General features: G+C 35.6%; 2 long non-coding RNA genes across 2 annotated transcripts in view; both read left to right on the plus strand.

The window, feature by feature from the left end:
* The first annotated feature begins 10,143 nt into the window (after positions 1-10,143).
* Positions 10,144-21,572, plus strand: part of LOC307169914 — a 33,936-nt gene continuing 22,507 nt past the window's right edge. The window contains exons 1-2 of the long non-coding RNA XR_013823249.1: positions 10,144-10,190; positions 11,186-11,281. This is a non-coding gene — a long non-coding RNA (uncharacterized lncRNA). The remainder of the gene's footprint in view (positions 10,191-11,185; positions 11,282-21,572) is intronic.
* Positions 16,194-18,409, plus strand: LOC307169908. The gene is made up of 3 exons (XR_013823243.1): positions 16,194-16,462; positions 17,191-17,247; positions 17,358-18,409. It is a non-coding gene; the product is annotated as an uncharacterized lncRNA (long non-coding RNA).

Genomic DNA, 21,572 nt, shown 5'->3' on the forward strand with positions numbered 1-21,572 from the left:
AATTATATGATAAATTTAACAAGTTTAAATATGCTGTATATATTCAACACATTTTAAATGACTGAATTTCCAAGACTTTTATAGTTGTATAAAATGATTTAAATATATTTTTTAGACATTTCTTGGGATGATTTGCATTTGTATCTTAGAGATTTGATCACAGCAGATGAAAATAAACTGTCAAAATATTTCGAACCGCCGCAGGAGTTTATTACTCTGAGATGTGACTAAATTACAGAAATTTTTACTTACCGATCAGACGGCAGAAGCACAAACAGAACAAAACAAACATGTGAAACATTTTCTGATGTAATAACACTAGCACAACTGATCTAAACAAACACAACAGAAGTAATGTGAGCAAGACCTCCCTCGACAGAGTCTGACCCTACTAATGCACACACACACACACACGCACACGCACACACACACATACACACGCACACACACGCACACACACACACACACACAGATACACAGATACACTAACACACACACACACACACACACACACACACACACACACACACACACACACACACACACACACACACACACACACACACACACACACACACTTTTAAACTATGTTCCTATGCCCAATTTACATTTACAGAAGATTAAAAATTATTTTAAAAAAATCCTTGCTGCTAGTCGAGTTCCCAGCATGCACTGCAGCAGGAATGAATGATGTAGTTACTGTGAGTGAATCTCATTGTTGTAGTTTACTGTTACTCATTATGAGCAGCTCCTCGTCTTTCCAATTGAAACTGAGTTATTCCAACTTTAGTTTAATAATTGGTTTTATAGATTTAAAATGTTGCATTCAAATTGCATAGGCTACAAGTAGTTGCCTTACTGTGTTAAATATGTAAAAACAGACAAATATTGTCTGTATATTGGATTAATAACTTTTCATCGTAAAATAAAGCTTAATTAGTTATTTTAAAATGGTTGTTTATTTATTCAGTAATCAATTTGAGTATATATGGAAAAAGTACAGAGTTAAAAGATCTGATCTCACAGTTTTACTGACGTTCATCTTCTGAGTCAAACTGAAACTGCTGCGGTCGGGTTTCTTCAGAAATGTGCTTTGATCTGTTAGTGGACAAACATCTTAGGTGAGAAAATGGCCGTTCAGAGTTTTTGTGTTTAGTTTGTAGGTGAAGAGCTTCTTCCTGTCATGCTTTTAATCACACAAACATGTTGAGCATGCTGAGAAACTGAGGGAGAAACACAATAAATACACCATGATCATATAACACTGCCATTCAATAGTTTAGCTTGTTAAAGTTAATCTTTTTTTGTTTTTAGAAATTGATACTTTTATATTACGTTAGTATAAAAAATATTTTTTTTTTCCATTCTTGTACTCAGTTTCCATTGAGGTGCTTTATTACAGGTGAAAATATGTCAACAGCTCCACTTATACGGTTATTTTACACATTTTTTTAGATTTTATTGTAAAATATTTGAATACTGTTTCTGAATAATGAAAGCTAATGGAAAACTCTCAGGTCTAGTAAATAAGCGAACATGTGAAATTTACACTCACTGTTAAAAAAAGACACTTTTGTTCTATTGACTTAATTGCTGTTGTTTATGTTATAACTAAAGTATGTTTTTTTATCCAATCATCACGTCATTCCAACCAGCTGTCTACAATCAGTACTCAACATGTCTACCCAATCAGCAAAGTGAGTGGAGGCCTATAGGCTATATACGCAGTCAGCTCACATATGTTTGTTCCTCGACGGTTTTCAGCATCCCTCCACCACCCTGTGTCCGAGTCCTCACACTCGACTGGTTACTTTCCTAACCAGGAATACGGGGGGAGTTGGCTACTCTGGGTTCGGGCCAAAATCCCGAGCTTGGAGCCCTCTCCTCGGACAACACGCCAAATACACTTACTACTTTACTCTATCTGAATATGTGTAAGTGTGAACTTGTGAAAAAACATTTTCTAGAGGTTTATTTATTAGTGGTGGCGAGATGAAGCCCCATGAAGCATTGAAGCTTTTCAGTCAAGTGGTTCACAAAAGGGTTCATTTCTCGAGGGTTCATTTGCTCACAATCCCACCTGGTGGTCGAAGAGTGTAAAACAAGCAGACACATTACAGATGACCTGATGACCTGTGATACACTGTATTTTGCGCAAGTTAAGGCTTAGAAATCGGTGAAAAAAAGAAAAAAACCTAATCTATTTAAATGATTATAATGATTGTATAATATACAAATGTGTGTAAATCAATACTTTGGTCATAATAGGCAGGAGGGGCAATATTTATTATTTAAAACTGTAAAGTGGTTGGGTTTAAACTATTGGTTTAAATATCTGTCAAAATGTTGTGCCAAGATTCGAACCACTTCCTGAACCAGTCATATACAATCATTACTTTCCTCTCTTGTAGTCATTTGACATGACTTCAAGATCCAGGGATTTCTCAACACATGCTCCGAAGCCTCGACACAGAACGTAACATCACTATTATTTAGTAGAATCCCACGGGTGTGAGTGACTGCAGGTTTGATTTGTCCTGCATGCAAACCCCACATTATTTCATTAAACTAATTATTAGTGATCTTAGAATTATAAGGTTCTATCTCCGTTTAGGGTAGTTCTGAGAGATTGAGCATCAAAGTTTTTACATCCCAGCTGGCAATGGAAAGATGGAACCTTTTTATATTATTAATAACTACTAACAAAATATTTTTTTTTACAAAAATAACACCGTACAGTCATTAATAAACACCTAATGGATCAGATTATGTCAAAAACTCAATTTCAACCAAAAGTGGAGATAGAACCTTATAATTCTAAGCTCACTTATAGGATAGTCAAACTGTAAATATGAAAATAAATTAAATATTTTTAATTAAAAAATGAAATAAATTTTCCATTCTTTTGAAGTGGTGATATTCATAAGGAGTGAAAATGTGCAATGATCTCTTGGTTGTATGAATGCACATATGCAGTGTATGAATCAGGATGTGGTTTGTTTCTGTATGATGTTCTTTGAGTTGTTGAAGATCGTCTATGAGACTCATGTATGTTTGTCTGATTTTCCTTCCTGCTAGAAGGGTTGGAGTGAAGGCTGTCTCCCTCCACTCTGAAAGTGTGTGTTGCACATCATGATGCAGTGGATTCTGTGAGAAAGCACGGCCTGTCTGCTTCAGTCTGTCTCTGAATCTCTCATCAGGACCATCAAGTGTGAAGAATCCATCATTTCTGGTTTCAGCTATAACATACTTTTCAGTCTTCAAGTAGCGGAGATAGCGTGGGTGCTTGTGTGCGGCCGCCCCAGGGCCCGTGCCAATTAGGGGCCCCTCAAACGCCGCCAATCCTGTGTCACTGGACAGGAACGGGGCCCTCGCCAGGTGACACATTGCACAGGGCCTGGCAAAGTAATATATTGCAGATATTAGCTGAAAAAAGCTAATTACTCCATTAACTAACGTTGAGATAATCCAGCTCTTGTTATGAAACGTAACAGTCACTTAGGATGGATCGTTAAGATCGTTAAGCAGACAACAAAATGGTAAGAAAAAAAATCATCTTTAAAAATGTATATTTTAGTTCACTCAGTCAGAATGTTATAAATCAGTTGTTTTCAAGTTTTCATCCCAGTTAAGTTTTCATGTAGCACCTGTAGCTTAAAGTTGTAAACAAACTTTGTGTTCAGTATATATAATAGTGTCATGTCAATTACAGTATGTAATGTGGCACTGACTGAGCACACTTTGCCTGTTCAGCACCATCGCTGTCAACCAGATGTCGCTGTCCGTGGTGCTGAAACATTTTTACTTGACTGGCAAACTGTTTTCTTTGTTCGTCAATACAAACTTGTCAAAAAATGTGGCTTTTCTTTGTGTTTTATTTAACATATACCGGTAAGCTTACTTGGCTCAACAAGTGACACATTATTACATATGCATTCATCAGATATTTTACGTTTTTTTTTAAACAGTTTTAATTTTAAAATGACTTGGTAGCAGTCATACCCAATGATGAAGCTCCACCCCCACTGTACTGAGAGTCTAGCTCCACCCCTGCGTATACTTCATACTTGAAGGTAAAATTTTTTGTCTTAGAAATGGATACTTTTAGGTCACGTTAGTATATTTTAACTTTTTTTTTTTTACATTCTCAGACTGGATCTCTGACCATCACAAACACCAGAAACACAGACTCTGTACTCTATAAACTACAGATGAACAGCAGAACTGTAAAGAGCTTCAGTATTTCTGTCATTAGTAAGTGTAATTTAGTCATTCACTGCATTTCACCGTATCCCCCAGAGTTAGTGCATTACTCATTAAGAGAATAGGGACAACCCTTTTAGACCACACTCAAAAAAATTACTCAATTCAATTATGGACAGTGGTTACACACAAGCAAATAATTTTTTATTAACATTAATGTAATTTTTTGAATATATGTAAGCTCCTTGTGTTGTGACAACACAACTGAATGAGAAAGAATCTATGTGAAATAGTAAACGTCCAACCAAGTCAATGGAATTGCTTCCCTGTAACTTAAACCGGTTAAGTTTAGTGAACATGCTTTAGTTTATTTTTAACTGCACTGAAAAATAAAAGTGTGTAGGATTTACATGATTTCTCAAATTAATTTCTAGACTATTAGCTAATAATAGCACATAATAACATATTAACTGCTAAAATGTATATGTTCTTCAGTCACAAATAATAAACTTATTTGAATCAGTCCACATCCTAACCAAATGCTCCACTCTTCTCCACAATGGTAACCCACTGTAATTTAAATGGTTCTTATAATTCCAATGTAATTGAACATTAAAAACAATTACACACTGTCAAGTCTTCCCTTTTCCTCATTTTCTCAAAAACACATAAAAAACACTTAATTTCAACATTTATTCTATCTTATTTCAGCTATATGCAAAGCATGCTGGGAACTAACAAGCACCACCCAGTTTCAGTTAATGCAACACAAATCATTCATGCAATCCAACACAAACAGATTAAGTAAACTTAAATTTTACATATTTAAGCAGATTCAAAATTAAGTTTGGACAAAATGTATAGCAATTGTGTTGCTTAAGATCATTTTAATGAAGCAATCTGAACAAGCAGCCAAAACATTTTATTTCAGTGCATGCGCCGGGTACGCCAACCATTTTTCCCGTCATTTGGACACCCTAAGTGCAATTGCGCCCTGCGCTTTAGACCATAAATATTAAATATGGCAGTGATAGGAGCAAATGATTAGTGTTTCTTTTGTTCATTTAAGTTATTTTTTTATTGGTCTTGTTATAATTTATGTTCCATATTTCTCTGTTTCTACAGTATGAGCTCCTGTGATAGATATTGACTGTCTATAAGTTTACTCACATTTTTTTTTATTTAATACATTTCCTTATTATCATTATTAAATAAAAAAATCTTATTTTGCAATGTTCTGTCCATCTGCAATGTTTTAAATGTTCATCACAAAACATATTTCACTCCAATGAGCTGTTTATGAACATGAGAAAGTCTCCCGTGAGACAGAAAGATGGCAGAAATCCTCTGAATTAAGCTCTTTTATCACATCAGTCTCAATCCTCGTGATGCTGTGAAATCACACATCGGTGAAGTTATCAGAAACAGCCTTCATTTGAAGAGATCGGATCTATTTTAAAACATCTGCTCAGTTTAAATTGTTTTAAATAATCTAAATGAAATGATCTGATCATGAAGATCAAAATCTGTTTCCTAAAAAAGACACTAACTTGAGATATTTAGTAAAGTGTTCTTAACACACTGTAAGTAATATTAAATTGATATGGTATTTATGTCTAATATATCTAATCTTCCCATTTGAGTGGATTCTTCACTGTTATGAACAAACGCTTTTGTGTGACACACATTTAATTGGTCAAAACTCTTTACTCCTGACTTTTCATCCAAAAACACTGCTCTTTTGTGTCATGTGTTGTTTCTTTTTAATCGGTCTGTCTCTTCATATCTTGTTTTTGTCAGATTCCACTAAACACAGAATAAATATGCCAGAGAACTCAGACCGGCGTTTGATAAAGAAAAACTCTCCCAATAACAGCCTCAGTATGAAACCAATGTGACATTTTTTTATTATTCAAAATTAATCATTTTTCTCCTCATGTGAGCCTCTGAAATCCTCTGTGTGCAGATACATCTACTCAAAATCTCACATTTCATACCTGTCACCTGTCACTCAGTGCATATGATGAATACTGGATAAACCACTTTACTGTTTCTACAATTATTAGATAAAATATCTGATGAGACATGTCATGTATGGACTATATGAAATGTGACGCTTTAGTTTGAACACTTTCTAAATTTTTCTAGAAACGTGTGTTTGTGCCACACTGACAGTTTTGCTCTTTTATTGCAGGGATAATCTCCACATTTATTTCTATTTGCTTATAATATACACTGTCTTATTTTTATGCTATACAACACTTAATTTCCCCTTAATTTCATCTCTGTTTTGTGTTATCTGAAGTAAATCTGCCCATCTTACTCTCTGATTGTGAAATGGTCTGATACGGGTGGTGATTTATCATAGTTGTGTGAGCTTATTGATTTTATTTTTTTTTAATTTGATTGGTATTTTTCTTTTTCATTTTTAACGATTTTATTAGAGAATGTTCAGCTCTGTATCTTTTGTACTGCTGCTTTAAGCTTAATACAAAACATTTGCTTCACTTCACTGAATAAAATAATAAAAAAATGAACCAAAAATATATTCGTTTGTTGCTATTGTTGGGTTTGTTCAGTCTGTAAAAATGAGACGACCAGAGCAGAATCGGCCAAGAACTTCAGTAATACGAGGTAATGAATGTGGACTTCTGACAAACAGATCAATGTCCAATGCCCTGCTAGATTCAACTTTTGCTCTAGAGACACATTTACTAAACATGACAGATTAACATGAGAGCTCAGTCCCATTAAAGCGCTGATGGAAGTGGAAAGCTCTAGTCAGGTGAAAATGAAAGAATACTGCTAATTTTCTATAATGACCAACACATTTTACCAAGAGTTGAGATGCTGTAAATTAAACATGTTAGTAGGTGTGGAGCTCACACTACTATAATGCTGTTTTAGCAGCTAAAAATCCACCAGATGGCGTCATTTATCAGTTAAATCAATATAATACCACTGTTGATCAGAGTAGAAAGATGTAAATATCAGTACATCAGTAAAATCAATGTCAGTTTGTCTCTAGTATTAACCCCATGTTTATAGTATTTTGTGTAGGCCTAACTGTTTCATCAATCCTGTTCCTTTCTTTTTTTACCTTTTGTGAACATAGCGTAGGCTACATTCAGTGTTGTGTGTAACGCGTTACAAAGTAACGCGTTACAGTAACGTAACTACTTTTTCGGGTAAAAAGTAGTGTAACGCGTTACTACTAAAAATTTGGTAACGAAACGTAGTTCCTTTTTCAATTCGGCGCAACGTTACTTTTCCCATGGATATATTTGACAGCGACACTGCCTCAGCTGCGCGCTTGAGAGAAGAGAACTGTTGAGAACTGAAGAAAACGATTTAGTTTCATATTTATGTTTAAATTAAATAAAATAACAATTTTGTGTGGAGACATGATTTTGACCACTTTATTAAGTTTGTTTTTGTAGAAAACCTGTATTTAAAGTGAATTTCGTTTTGTATTAATTGTATCTTAATTTTAATCAATGTTTTATCAATCAATTGCCTGAATTTAATAAGAAGTAAATTAAAGAAAACTATTTAGTTTAATATTTATGTTTAAATAAAATAAATAAATCAATAATTTAATCTATGTTGATTATATGAAAAGTGAAAAGCATGAGTAAGATCATAATTTTGTGCAATATATCGGGAGATAAATGGAGTGGGCAGACATGATTTAGACCACTTTATTAAGTTTGTTTTTGTAGAAAGACTTTCTTTAAAACGAATTTCGTTGTGTATTAATTGTATCTTAATTTTAATCAATGTTTTACCAACCAATTAATTGCCTGAATTTAATAAATAAGTAAATATGGCATGCAAAATAATCATGACGGCACCAGCGCGTTAACTGGAGCTCGTCTCCATACTGTAAATGAACCGAAACACAGATAAGCTATACTTGTCTCACAGACCTGAGAAATATATAGAAAGCTTGAATATGTGTACTTTTAAACAAAATATATTTTTTTCTCTCAAAATCTCTTTTTTTTCTCCTACTCCCTTAGAGTGAGTCGTATGTCTGAAAACTAAGCTTATGTCTTCTATATCATTTTGTCCTATGCTATCAAGACGCGATTCGCACCGGTGTTAGAGAGCAGGAGCGCTTTATTGGCTGTTGTCGAAATTTAAAGTTCGGTGGATAGGGGGAGCGGAGCGGAGAGAATTGGTGCGGGCGCGCTGCTCATCGCGGAGTGTCGCACTCTACCCCATGATGCAGAGCCGGCTGAGAATAAAAGTTGCTGCACACAGCAGCGACAATGAGAAGGACTTTTTTTCTTTCGAAATTGATACTATTTTTTATAATAAAGAGCACAAAATAATTACCTGTTATGTCCTCCATTGTATAACTTTATGTCTACATATTTAGGAACAGATATTGGGTTCTGCCCAAAGTCAAGCAACATAAAAGTAACGTAATAGTAACGAGTAACGTAAAAAGTTACTTTCCAAATGGGGTAACTAAGTAAAGTAACGGATTACTTTTTAAAAAAGTAACGAGTAACGAGCAAACACTACTTTTTAAAAGTAACTTCCCCAACACTGGCTACATTCAACTATCAACATTGATGCACTAAACTTTCACCTTTAACATGGTATTCAACATTTGAGCTTTACTAGCGGTGAAACTCAATCCCGAACACAGTGTCTAATCAACTGTAATTTAAAAGCTTTCTATTTCAAATAGGTCTATTTATATTGGACATGGAGCTAATCTTGGAAAGGTGAATTTCAGGTTAATAACACTAGATAGCGCTCTAGTGCAGTATAAGCCATGCAATTAATTCATGTTTGTCTCTTCACTTTATTCATACATTTCTTTACATATTATAAGCTTTTCCAACTCAATATTAACGTCAAGCGATTTCAAACAAGGGCTGTTTGTCCGTAGTGCAATTTACAATGGGAAATGCGAACACCGTTACAGTGATTTTTACCTCTGTAAAAGTATGGCAATGTTTTATCAGACAGAAAGTTAGGAGTTTTCACTGTCTAACATAGAAGAGGTCATATTAAAACTATGAATACCATGGTACATTATTTTATTTTTTTTATGCTAATTTACTTTAAAATGTGGTGTAGCCTACTTTAATATGACAAAATGGTCATTCTTCCCTGTGTAAATAGCACATTACAGGCGTCATTTATGCTGTGAGAATATGATTCTTCCCCAGTTATGTTATAGTTTAATTTCTGAGGGTGTTTACATCTGCTGTGTTTGGGTTCCAGCTTTGATATTTACAACATTTGGATTGATATTGCAAAGCAAGGGTGATGTGCTCTGTACTACAATTGTAGCCTTAGCTAAAATTTTCAATCATTTTTTTTTTTTAAATGAATTTAAACTGTATATAAAATCCTTAAAAACTCTGAAAGGTCCTAAAGCACAAAAAAATATGATACCCTAAAACACTTCCCTACTGAGGTAAATAGCTGAAAAATGATGAATTATTCCCGTTATGCTTACCGTTTATCTATTTGAATTTGTTTATTTAAAGGTGAACTAAGTAACTTTTTTTTACCTTAACTGAACAGCTTCGGAGTCATTGGAATGGTTATATTACTTATTTCGGGTTAAATGGTGGTCGTTTCGCACCCCCCTGGTGCCCGTGAGCGGAAAATACGCACTTGCAACTTTGAGCCGGCGGGCCGCCGGCCGCCGCGTCAGGAAGTCTCGCGTGATATCAGGTCTCGCGATGTAAACAATTGCTGAAATCTGCTAAAATGCTGTCATTATTGCGCTTCCTCACGCTGTCCGAACCCGAATGAAGAAGACGTTTTAAAGAATGTCCCATCTGCTTTGATGTCGTTGATCTATAGCCTCTGGTGTCTGAGAATCACCAACGAGTTTTTACAACAGTGTTGTCAAATTTCTATTCCGAAGCTGTGGGGGGAGCTCTAGAGAGAAACCTGCGAGCAAAAAGCGAGAATACAGCGAAGAAATCCCGAAGCTACTGAGTGCTGCTTTAAATGTTTGTCTTTCCTTTTGTAAATCATGCAGTTTTTTGTTACTAAGACTATATTTCCTGTTCGTATTAAGAGCTTTTCCCTCTGGCTATATCATAGACAATATAGCCTAATATTTCCGCCTTCCGACCAAAAATGACGTTCAGGATAACATGGCAGCTTTGCAGCTTTGCAGTTTTTATTTTTATTTTTTTATTATTGAACAAAGATCACAGTGGATATGTATCACACACACACACACACACACACATAAAAAAATAGGATAAGAAACTCAAGGCAAGGCAGTAAAGTACATGTATGTAAGCAGGTCGTAAAGTAAACAAGCGTAACGTAAATTATAAGCAAATTCGGGCTGTCCAGTATGCTGCACTGCTAACATTGGCTATAACATTAGTCTAACATGATAATTCATACATATTTCACAATAACACTGCACAATTAAAAACAGACAAACAGATCCAACTAAAACCACGTTTTATTGAGTCAGCAGTTATAGCCTATACAAACCATAAGGAAAGCTTCAATACTTAAGGTTGTTGCAGTAGCGAACCAGCTCAACAATCTGGCTTTCGCTTTCTGCCTGTGGTCTGCGCACGCACCCTGTAATGTTTGTAAACAAAAGGTGTTGTCTGTGTACCGTTCAGAGAGCCGTACACACCATATTCCGAAAACGTTTACTGAGAGGTTGTAATATAATGTAGTGTAATTTTCGATCAATTTCATTTATTTAAAAGCGAATGATTATCATGTGTTCATCACATCTCTGCGTGCCGCCATGTTTGCGAGACGTCACTTGTACTCGCATCTCTGAAACGAAAGTTATGGACTTCCGCATGATTTGTAAATATAATTTAAGTGCCATTATATTGCACGTATCTTAGCAGAAGTTGGAAAGTATCACTTTGTGAGTAGGGCAAATTAACATTGAATCTAAAAAATAATATTGCACAGATGTAGGCTAATTTGCAAGTACAAGTGATCACATGGAAAATTCCCACAGATTTGGAACGAATGAGGGATTGCAAAACTGGAAAAGGTGCAGATCTTCATCAGTCCCTCAGAAGTCTGGAGTTTGACGCCATCAGGATCCCTCAAGGTGAGATTTTGTTAACGCCTTTTTGAGACATTTGCTTCAAAAATGTTTTTGTTTTAAATTGCTGCTTGAATTACGTTTGAATACGATTTCAATTATGCATTTTCTTGTATCTTTTGACTTTGTGAAGTGCAGAATTTGCATAAATCGTTTAAAACGATTCTGACGTAAATCCATTACGAGCAATTGAATGCAGATTTATGGACCGTTATGTAGTGGATATCAATAAATAAGTCGGCATTTAAAAAACAAGTAGGCCTAGGTCCTATTTAGCCCTATATAAATTTAATAGGCTCGCCAATCACGTGTCTGGTATTTTCTGTCGGCTGTTTAGAATTAGAACCAATCCGATTCGTGAATTAATTGTTCTTTTGAGTCGGTTCTTTCTAATGGATTGGTCAAACGGGTTAGCAGAATGGTTTGAATCGAATCGCGATTCAGCTTGAATGATTAATTAAAAGGATAGGTCATCCAAAAATGAAAATGCTGTCATCATTTACTCACCCTAGTGTTGTTCCAGACCTGTGAATTTATTTATTCTGCTGAACACAAAAGAAGATGTTTTGAAGAATGTCGGTAACCAAACCGTTTCTTGCCATTGACTTCCATGCTGTGTTTGAAATCGCCCTCTATACTCTACTCTATACTCTATATTAGTCCACTTGCAATAGTGAATGAAAACGAGTGAGTGAATTTAGACACTGGGAGCCCTATTTTAACAATCTAAGCGCACACTGCAAGTGTCCGAATCCACTTTTGCTAGTTTAACGACTGGAAAAATGGTCGTCGCACCCGGCGCATGGTCTAAAAGGGTTGTCCCTATTCTCTTAATGAGTAATGGGTGTGTTTTGGGCATAACGTGCAATAAACCAATCAGAGTCTCACCTCCCATTCCCTTTAAAAGGGCAGATTCACTATTTACATTGCTTCTCTAGCGAGGAAACGGATTTGCTCATGCGCGAGGTTAAAACGCACAAGCAGGATATCTACGGGACAAAGTGTACGTGTGTTGTGGACCCGCATATAGGCGCACATTACTAATGCACTCTAAAAAAAAAAAAAAGAAACTAAAGTTGACTTTAGACCAGTTTTAAGTTGGTCTATTTCAGTTGCCTCAAAATAGCAACGTGCCAACAATGCGCAGACCAGCACACCCATGGGCACACAAATGGGCATAAATGCATGCTATTTAAACAACGTGGCGCCGGACAGGAAAATGATAACTGCATCGGGCTGAAACTAGCAAAATACACTGGCGTTGTGCATTGCACCGGCTGTATGATGGGGCCCTTAGTGCGACTGAAGGGATGCCGCTTTGCATAGTTTGTGCTTGCCGTTTAATAGCCATCATTTGAAATGTAGCAAACTGGCAGCTCCAGTAGTAATGAAAAGATTTATGTTGAACTGTCATGGAAGCTTGTCAAAAGTCATGAACTGTCAAAGCGACTTGGGCGCAGTATTATCAGGAGGAGAGGGAGCGGGGGTCGGTGAGAGGATTTTTCACGAGTGAAGATATTACTGCGCCCAAGTCGAAGTGCTAACAAGCACTTGCTATGGTATTCCGCCATACAATATAGTTATCCATTTTACATGCTTAGAAAAGCGCAACGTTTTTTTTTGTGTCACCGTCCTAGGTCGAGTTACACTACTCGAGTAACTGTATATAAATAGGGAAAACGTGGAGGTGTTTGGTAGCTTCTCTGCTTGGCCCATATTGAATGAACTGGGCTAAGCTAAGTGCTAACAAAGTTTCGCCGCAAGACAGAGCGATTTAGTGCACGCACTGAGACGAGAGAGGTATGTATCAACTCGTCTTAGTTAAGGGAATAACATAGTTTAATATGAAAAACCGGTGGAGTATCCCTTTAAGAGAAAATTTAATTTTCGTGCCGTGACCATGTGGGCGGGAACATGTGTGTTGAAGCCATGCGCTCTCTTTCTAGCATTTTAATGCTGAGGAGGACACTATTCTACAAGCCTTCGAAGGACTGAACAAGGAGGGACACACCCTACATCAGTTGTACACTCCCTACATCAGTTGTACACTCGTTATTGCGGTGCATTGTGGGATTGAATGAGTGCACTCAGTGGGTGTTTCATAAACTGAGGCTGCGTCCTTCCTAGTTGTGTCCTCTTCAGCATTAAACGCTAGAATGAGATGTGGCTTTTAATTAATGCAATACAATGAATGTACAGCCGTCCACGGTCTCCCAGTGGCTTATTTTATTGTCAGTTTAGTGTTAGTGATTCATTTACAGCAAAACAAAAGATAACATCTATGTTTTCATGTCCAAAAACATTATTCTTGTCTTACATTTCATAATAAACTCAGACAAGAGCCCTATTTAAGGTGGGCTCAGAGTTTAGCTGGTTAGCATAGCCTTGTTAGGCCCTGCTGTTAGATACTGTAATTACAGTACCAGTCAAAAGTTTGGAAACATTACTATTTTTAATGTTTTTGAAAGAAGTCTCTTATGCTCATCAAGCCTGCAGTAAAAAAAAAAAAACGTAATTTTATGAAATATTATTACAATTTAAAATAATGGTTCTCTTTTTTTAATATATTTTAAAATGTAATTTATTTTTGTGATGCAAAGCTGAATTTTCATCAGCAAGTACTCCAGTCTTTGGTGTCTTATGATCCTTCAGAAATCATTCTAATATGATGATTTGATACTCAGTTATTATCAATGATGGAAACAGTTGTGCTGTTTAATATATTTTTTTGGAATACTTTTTTACATTTCTAACAATATAAATCGTTACCATCACCTTTTATCAATTTAACGCATCCTTGTTGAATTAAAGTACTAATTTCTTAAAAAAAAAAAAAAAAGTTATTGTTCCCAAACTTTTGAACGGTAGTGTATATTGTTACAAAAGATTTCTATTCTAAATAAATACAGTTCTTTTTAACTTTTTATTCATCAAATAATCCTGAAAAAAGTATCTCAGGTTATAAAAAAAATATTAAGCAGCACAACTGTTTCCAACATTGATCATAAATCATCATATTAGAATGATTTCTGAAGGATCATAAGACACCAAAGACTGGAGTACTTGCTGATGAAAATTCAGCTTTGCATCACAAAAATAAATTACATTTTAAAATATATTAAAAAAAGAGAACCATTATTTTAAATTGTCATAATATTTCATAATATTACTGTTTTTTTTTTTTTTTTACTGCAGGCTTGATGAGCATAAGAGACTTCTTTCAAAAACATTAAAAATAGTAATGTTTCCAAACTTTTGACTGGTACTGTATACCATTTTATAGGCAAACATCATCTTTCCTTTGATGGTAATTAAATGGTAGTAAAGTATTTTTGGATGCTTTTAATAGTGTTAAATAAATGTGTGACATTAACAGATCAACATAAGATGTGTGAACCTAGGTGTGATAACAAGTTTAGCGGAAACTTCTCAAATAACTGAGTGTTGCTTGAGGTGCAAATAACTGAAGCTAACACTTCTCTGTAGGATCACAGCAGGAGTAAATGGGGTCATGGATATATAGAGAGATGCAAATGCTGCTGAATATATACACATAGTAAATTATATTAATATTTCACATTCACACAGTAAGATCTCACAGAGAATATATTTAGAATAAACATTTTCCATTCTGTACTTTATTTTGCGGTAAATATTATGTTTTGCATAAAGAGAAAGTAAAATTGTGGAAGTTCATCAACCCCACAAGATTCACACTATTCACACCTCAAGACATGCAAACACTGATACACATTAACCGCAAAGGTCCAGTACAGACACTTTCTCTTGCTCATTCTCTCAACAGATAAAACCACATTTCTTTTCAGATCTAAAGCTGAGGCCTTCTGTGGTTTGAGTCTGTTGAATGCAATACTGCACTCTAAAAAGTGCATATGGCTTGTCATTAGTTTAAAGAACTTTTTATACTTGATCTGACTCAATACATTCACTTTTCTTGCTTGTCGTTGGTCTAATGTAATTGAGTTTAGTTGTCTTGAAGTAAAAAAAAAAATTGGGTGTAATTTAAACTAATTGCTTTAAATCAAATTACAATTTTACGTCCACGTCCAAACCACGTGACTACTGACGTCATCAAGCTTGGGTCGAGAATTTTCTGTTCGGCCGCCATCTTGTTTTGCTGTATGAAGACCGTTGCGGATCCACAGTATTGGTGAGTAATCCTAAAATAAGTTTTCATTAAGTTTTATCGCCGTTAATATACATTTCTATAATATTAAAGTAGAATTCAATGCATTCATGCATGTGTTTGGTTGAATATCTGTTTTATTTTGGTCAGAGTCATCTGATATTTCAAGTGTACAGTTAATATTAGCTATAACGTTAACTGTTAGGCCTAGTAACGATGGATAGCCATTAATAGATACTTAAGTAACGTCAGTAACGTTAGATAATTTGTGGACTTTTAATTACATTATTTATTTGGGTTTTTCCTGCATTGAGAATTACAAGGCGACCGCCTCCGTCAAATGGCGTGCCCGATCCGGCTGTCCTCAAAACTCAGACAGGCTCAGATTAGGCCTGTCGCGATAAATAATCAGAAATATTGTTACTCAATCATTCACAAATTCTAATATAATGATTTAAGTGGTGTAAAGCCATTTCATATCTTCTTGTGAGGGACAGAAGAAATTTTACATCGTTAAATTAAAGTTTGCGCAAACTCGTCTTCCCTCCGTTGCAGCTGTCAATCATTTGATCCATTCAGCATTCAAACAGCGCGTCGCGGTAAAACTCCTCGTCTACCAAATTTAATAATCGTGACAGCCCAAGTTCAGATACCTATTTTCCAAGCAGGATTTTACCACCTTCAACTCATTTTGATACAGGAAAAACCTTAAAATAGTATATAATTGTTACTATCGGTAGAGATTGTAATGTTATAATACATTGCGTGTATACATTTCGTTCATTGAGTGGATTGCATAAGTTTCTGACATTTGATTGATGTAGAAACATTGGTGAATGAGAAAAATAAAGTAGCAAGAGTGGTTAATACTTTAAAATGAGTCAAGCAACAGTTAAGTTGGTGTGATTATGCTTCAAATCAAATGACAAGTTTGCATTCTGTTTAAGCCACGTGAGTGACCACGGACGGACACAATTCTTCTCGACCATCATCTTCTTTTGCTGCAGGATAACCTCATGGTGGACCCAAAATTACATATGGTGAGTAATGTTACAAATTAAATTACGTTTGTTTCTATCATACATTTATAATCACATGAGGATCAGTTAACTGATTAATGCAAACGTGTTTTATCAAATAATTCAAAGTTTGAATTCAAAGTGGACATCAGAGAATTTACACTTTATCAATATATTGCACAGCACTGAATTGAGTTCTTTTTAGTGTCATATGGCGTTTGAATGGTCATAGATATTTTATTTTAATTGAAAATGTCTACCTTGCCAAGTATTCACTTTAACACATTTGGTTTTGTCTTAAACATTTGCCAAAAAATCGAGTTTGTCTTTGTTGGTATGTGTGTTAATTCTTAAAGTGACAGTAGCCTCATATATACATACTACTGTATAACCTTAAAATAATAAATATATGGTAAATACTTGATTGATCAATTACGTTGTTGACGTTTTAACACACTGCAGTAGGTTCCGATTACGTCATAAAAGTTTAAACATGCATACACGCACGCAATGACCTATTACATAATACGTTACACAAAATACATTATTTTATGAAATCTGTATGAAATTACATCTTTGCAACTTTGAAAATAATTATTGATAAACGTTCAAATTACACCAACTTATTTAACGTATTATTTATAAATATCTAAACTTGCACAATTTTTGGCTCTTAGGTGCAAAAGCATATCCATGGATTTTAATTTTCTTTATGAAAGTTGGTGATTGCTGTGTTTGTCTTTTTTAAGATACAGATGTTGAAAGACAACAGTTTGGAGTCATTGTAGTCCAGTCAGAAGATAACGGTAAGTAATTGGTCTCTTTTTGGTAAGAAGAGTTGAATTTATGAATTAGCTCTCGGAGTAAGAATTGTTTCCTTTTTTTAAATTTTATTTTTTTATTGTGTGTCTTTCAGATTGGCCAGAAAGATGAAGCACAGAGAGAACTTGGACAGTTTTTGTGCTCTATGAAAGTGATGGTCTAAGCACTCCCCTGGACATCAGCATTGTCATTGATGGTATTGAGGTTTTACATGAGTTGTCCTCAGTTGCATCTGCTTGTGCCATGATGTTTGGAATCACGTACTGAGAACTTTAGGTATCCTGAAATACCTAAATATGCCTTTCAAAAAATTGTCATGGACATAGCGAAGATGCAAATGGATTTTAAAAGGTTAATTCATCCAAAAATGAAAATTCTGTCGGTATTTACTCACTCATCGTGAGCGTCATCTTCTCAGTTCTCGCGCTTGTGTCGTGGCGCTCTCGGGAACTCACTCAAGACCCAAACTCAAGAAAATTAGTAGTTGAATAAAGTCGAAGTTTTTTTTTTTTTTTTTTTTTTTGTACACAAAAAATATTCTCGTCGCTTGATAAACTTAAGGTTGATCCACTGTAGTCACTTGGACTATTTTAACAATGTCTTTACTAACTTGTCTTGGCCGGCAGAATGAAATTACATAGCAACCTATGAAGGAGTAAAACAGCTCTCAGATCTCATTAAAAATATTTTAATTTGGTGAACTAACCCTTTAAATGTTCCTGCATGTCATGTCTTTTAAGGAGCTTTCAATGTTTCAATGGGTTTTTTTTTTCTTTTTCTTTTTTCAATGAATTGATGTTACACTGGATGATTTATCAATGCCATATTAAGGGCTTTTCAATGTTTTCTGTTACATTCCTAAATTTAATGCAAGATAATCTGAAATGTCAAGTGACAATTTTACTATAGCAAATGGAATTGATGTATACATTTATTGATGGATGATTTTTTTTGTTGTTGTACAAAATTATATTGTTGACGGTTTTATTATTGAATGTATTTTTTTTTTTTTATTAAGTCATGCACTAAAACGGTTTCAGAATTGACTTTTGTAAATCAAATGAATTCTTCATGTTTTAACAAGTGGAAATTCTGGTTTTTTGTGAGTTTGTTGGAAGATTGCACTAAATAAACGGTTAAATGTTGATTTCAGAGTGTAAAAGGCTTATTTTTTCAGACAAAAATTCGGTGATATTTCATGTTTGTAATTTGATTTTGTATTCATTTTGATATTTAATATATAAAAATGTTAAAAATTAATTTAATCCAAATAATAATTTATAATTTAATGCTAATTAAACAAATCTCTTTGGTTGAAAGAGTATTTTTACTTTAAGTTGACTATGGAAATGTGATTTGAGTAAATGAATTTTTTTAAGTTGAGATAAAGTAAACCGATTACTTGTAACAAGTTGAAGTAATTTTTTTACTTTGATCCAACGACTCATTTTTTTCAGTGTGTAAAAATACACCAAAAACATCTGTTTGTTGCTAATATTTAAACTCAAATTTAATGTATACTGTTATTCTGCAGTTTCATGTATATCAATCATTGACTTTTGATCTGAATACATTGAGAATGTGCTGTTATGACATATAAAATGGCTGTTTAAAGTCAGCTGGGATTTCTTGACCACACACAGAGTAAAACTGAAAAATACCCTGTTCAAAATAAATACAAATATCTGAGCCGTTCCCATGCGAGATTTAACATCAATCCCAGTAGGGCATCTTGTAAATTGTAGGTTTTTACCATTTTATCTATGTAACTTTGCACTCTCCCCCAAATTTTATGTTAAATTCAGTTAATGTATGATAAATGTCTGGTAAATGTGGATGAGTTTTGGGATTGTTGAGAATCCACACAAGGGTTTTAAGAGCTCAGAGGAAACTATAGACTCACAACCCTAAAGTAAATGTTCAAAGCTAGACTGTTGAATAAAATCCAGTTAATGTCCCATGATGATCTCTATGTGATTCTTTGTGTAATAGTACCTTTACTATTACTGAAACACACATTACCATGCAGGATCACAATAATCAGAAAAGGTAAAAAATAAAAAATACACAACACAAACAAAACCTTTTTAGAATAAGTAACATTGATGTTCAGAGTTTACATGCACTTTGGTTTACTGCAGCATTATGAAACGTAGTGTAAGTTTCATGCTCTTAATGCTCTTAACCTTCATACAATGGCTGATATCATTAATCCGCTTTAATTAAACCTTTCTCACACACATATGCACCTTTCAGAAAACAGTAAGAGCGTATGTAAGCATGAACACTGATTCTGAATCTTAAACAGCTTTGTTTCAATAATAGTGTGCATTAAAACCTTATTGATAAAAAAAAAGCCTCACAGCGAATGTAATTAACATCTGGTGGCGACACCTGCGTATATCACCTCATCCTCCTGTTTAACACTCTGAAAGAAAACACAAACACAGAACATACAAAGAGAACATTTATCAATATTCATAGAATGGAATGGCAGGTTTAGTAAAAAAAATTGCTAATAAGAGCTAGAGGTGAAAGGCAGAAAGGAAGAGAAAGAGAGGCTTTTTCATAGATTGTGCCTTTGTATATGGTAATGGGTTAATTAAGTCAGTGGTGGATTTAGGCATTGACATGACATGCTAGTACAAATTATTGTCAATTACTTGTATTATTGGTCACATTTTTGTGTGTGGGCCCTATTTAGGTGATAACCTGTTTCTACTTAAAGTTCACTTTGCTCTACATTTGCATTGTACCTGATGAAGACCTGAGGGTCGAAACGTTGTGCTTTAAATACATTTATCTGGAGTAGCTTGCAGTGTGGAAAAGCTTCACTTTTCTTTTCTTTTTTGTTTGTTACTTTGTTGTCCTGCACCTGAGCCCAATCTGGGGGTTTGGGTTGTGCACACCAATTTTGTAATTTTGATAAAATAAAACGGCATAGTCTTCACTATAAGAATAAAACTTTTTTTAAATTCCTATTAAAGCTACTAAAATCAGTCAAGAGCAGTAAGTGATTTTCTCTGTCTTTTGTTGTTTGATTAACATTAATGACATGGGCGGCAGCAGGTTTATTAGGCTCCTGTCACTAAGACCGAATACATGGATCCAATATATTGAAATACATAAAATTTTCTCCCAACAGTTTACGTTTAATGATGCGTTTAAAGGAGCACGCCGACTTTTTGGGACTTTAGCTTATTCACCGTATCCCCCAGAGTTAGATAAGTCCATACATACCCTTTTCATCTCCGTGCGTGCTGTAACTCTGTCTGACGCACCCACCGCTAGCCTAGCTTAGCACAAAGACTGGATATAAACGGCTCCAGTTAGCATACTGCGTAGAGTCCTGCACGGGGCAAAAAATCCAGCCCTAACCGAGACCTGGCCCGTGGTGTTCAAGCCCTAATCCAGCCCGAATTTTTCTGCCCGAACCCCACCTGAGACCAACATCAATATCACTTTAAGCTCTCTCTGATGCGCGTTGTCTCTGCTAGACACACACATACATACACGCTACGAGGCGGCTCTACTCCTCGAAATGGTCTGTGTTTTCTAGCTGGTGCGCAGCTCGTGGTATATCACCCACAGACTGTGGAGTGACAGAGGTTCTCTCCTTCCTACAAGAGCTACTGGACCAGGGTAGAGCCCCCTCCACGCTCAAGGTGTATGTGTCGGCTATAGCGGCGCTCGCTAAACCGACGCTTGGCCAGTCACTGGGGAGAAACGATCTGGTCATCCGCTTCCTTAGAGGAGCTAAGAGGTTAAATCCTCCCAGACCCCCCTCAGTTCCCGTTTGGGACCTTTCTACGGTTCTGGAAGCCATGAAGGGGCCCCCCATTCGAGCCAATACAGTCAATAGAAGTCAAACACTTGTCTTTCAAGACAGCGTTTCTTCTGGCTCTCGCTTCTGTGAAACGCGTAGGGGACTTGCAAGCGCTTTCAGTAAGCGCAACGTGCATGGAATTTGGGCCAAATGACTCGAAGGTCATACTCAATCCAAAGCACGGATATGTTCCTAAGTCCCTCAACACACCGTTCAAGGCTCAGGTGATTTCTCTGTCGGCTCTGCCGGTCTGTAATGAGGAGAAGGATGCCAGCTTCCTTTGCCCAGTCAGGGCATTAAGAGCTTATGTGTCACGCTCAACCGTCTTCAGACAGACGGAGCAGCTCTTCGTTTTGTTCAGCGGACGTTCTAAGGGACTAGCTGCATCGAAACAGACCCTATCCAGGTGGATAGTTGATGCTATAGCACTGACTTACACTTCTAAGGGTTTGCAGTGCCCATTAGGTGTCAAAGCACACTCCA

The sequence above is a fragment of the Squalius cephalus genome (genome assembly GCF_949319135.1).
Source record: "Squalius cephalus genome assembly, chromosome: 13".
Classification (NCBI taxonomy): domain Eukaryota; kingdom Metazoa; phylum Chordata; class Actinopteri; order Cypriniformes; family Leuciscidae; genus Squalius; species Squalius cephalus.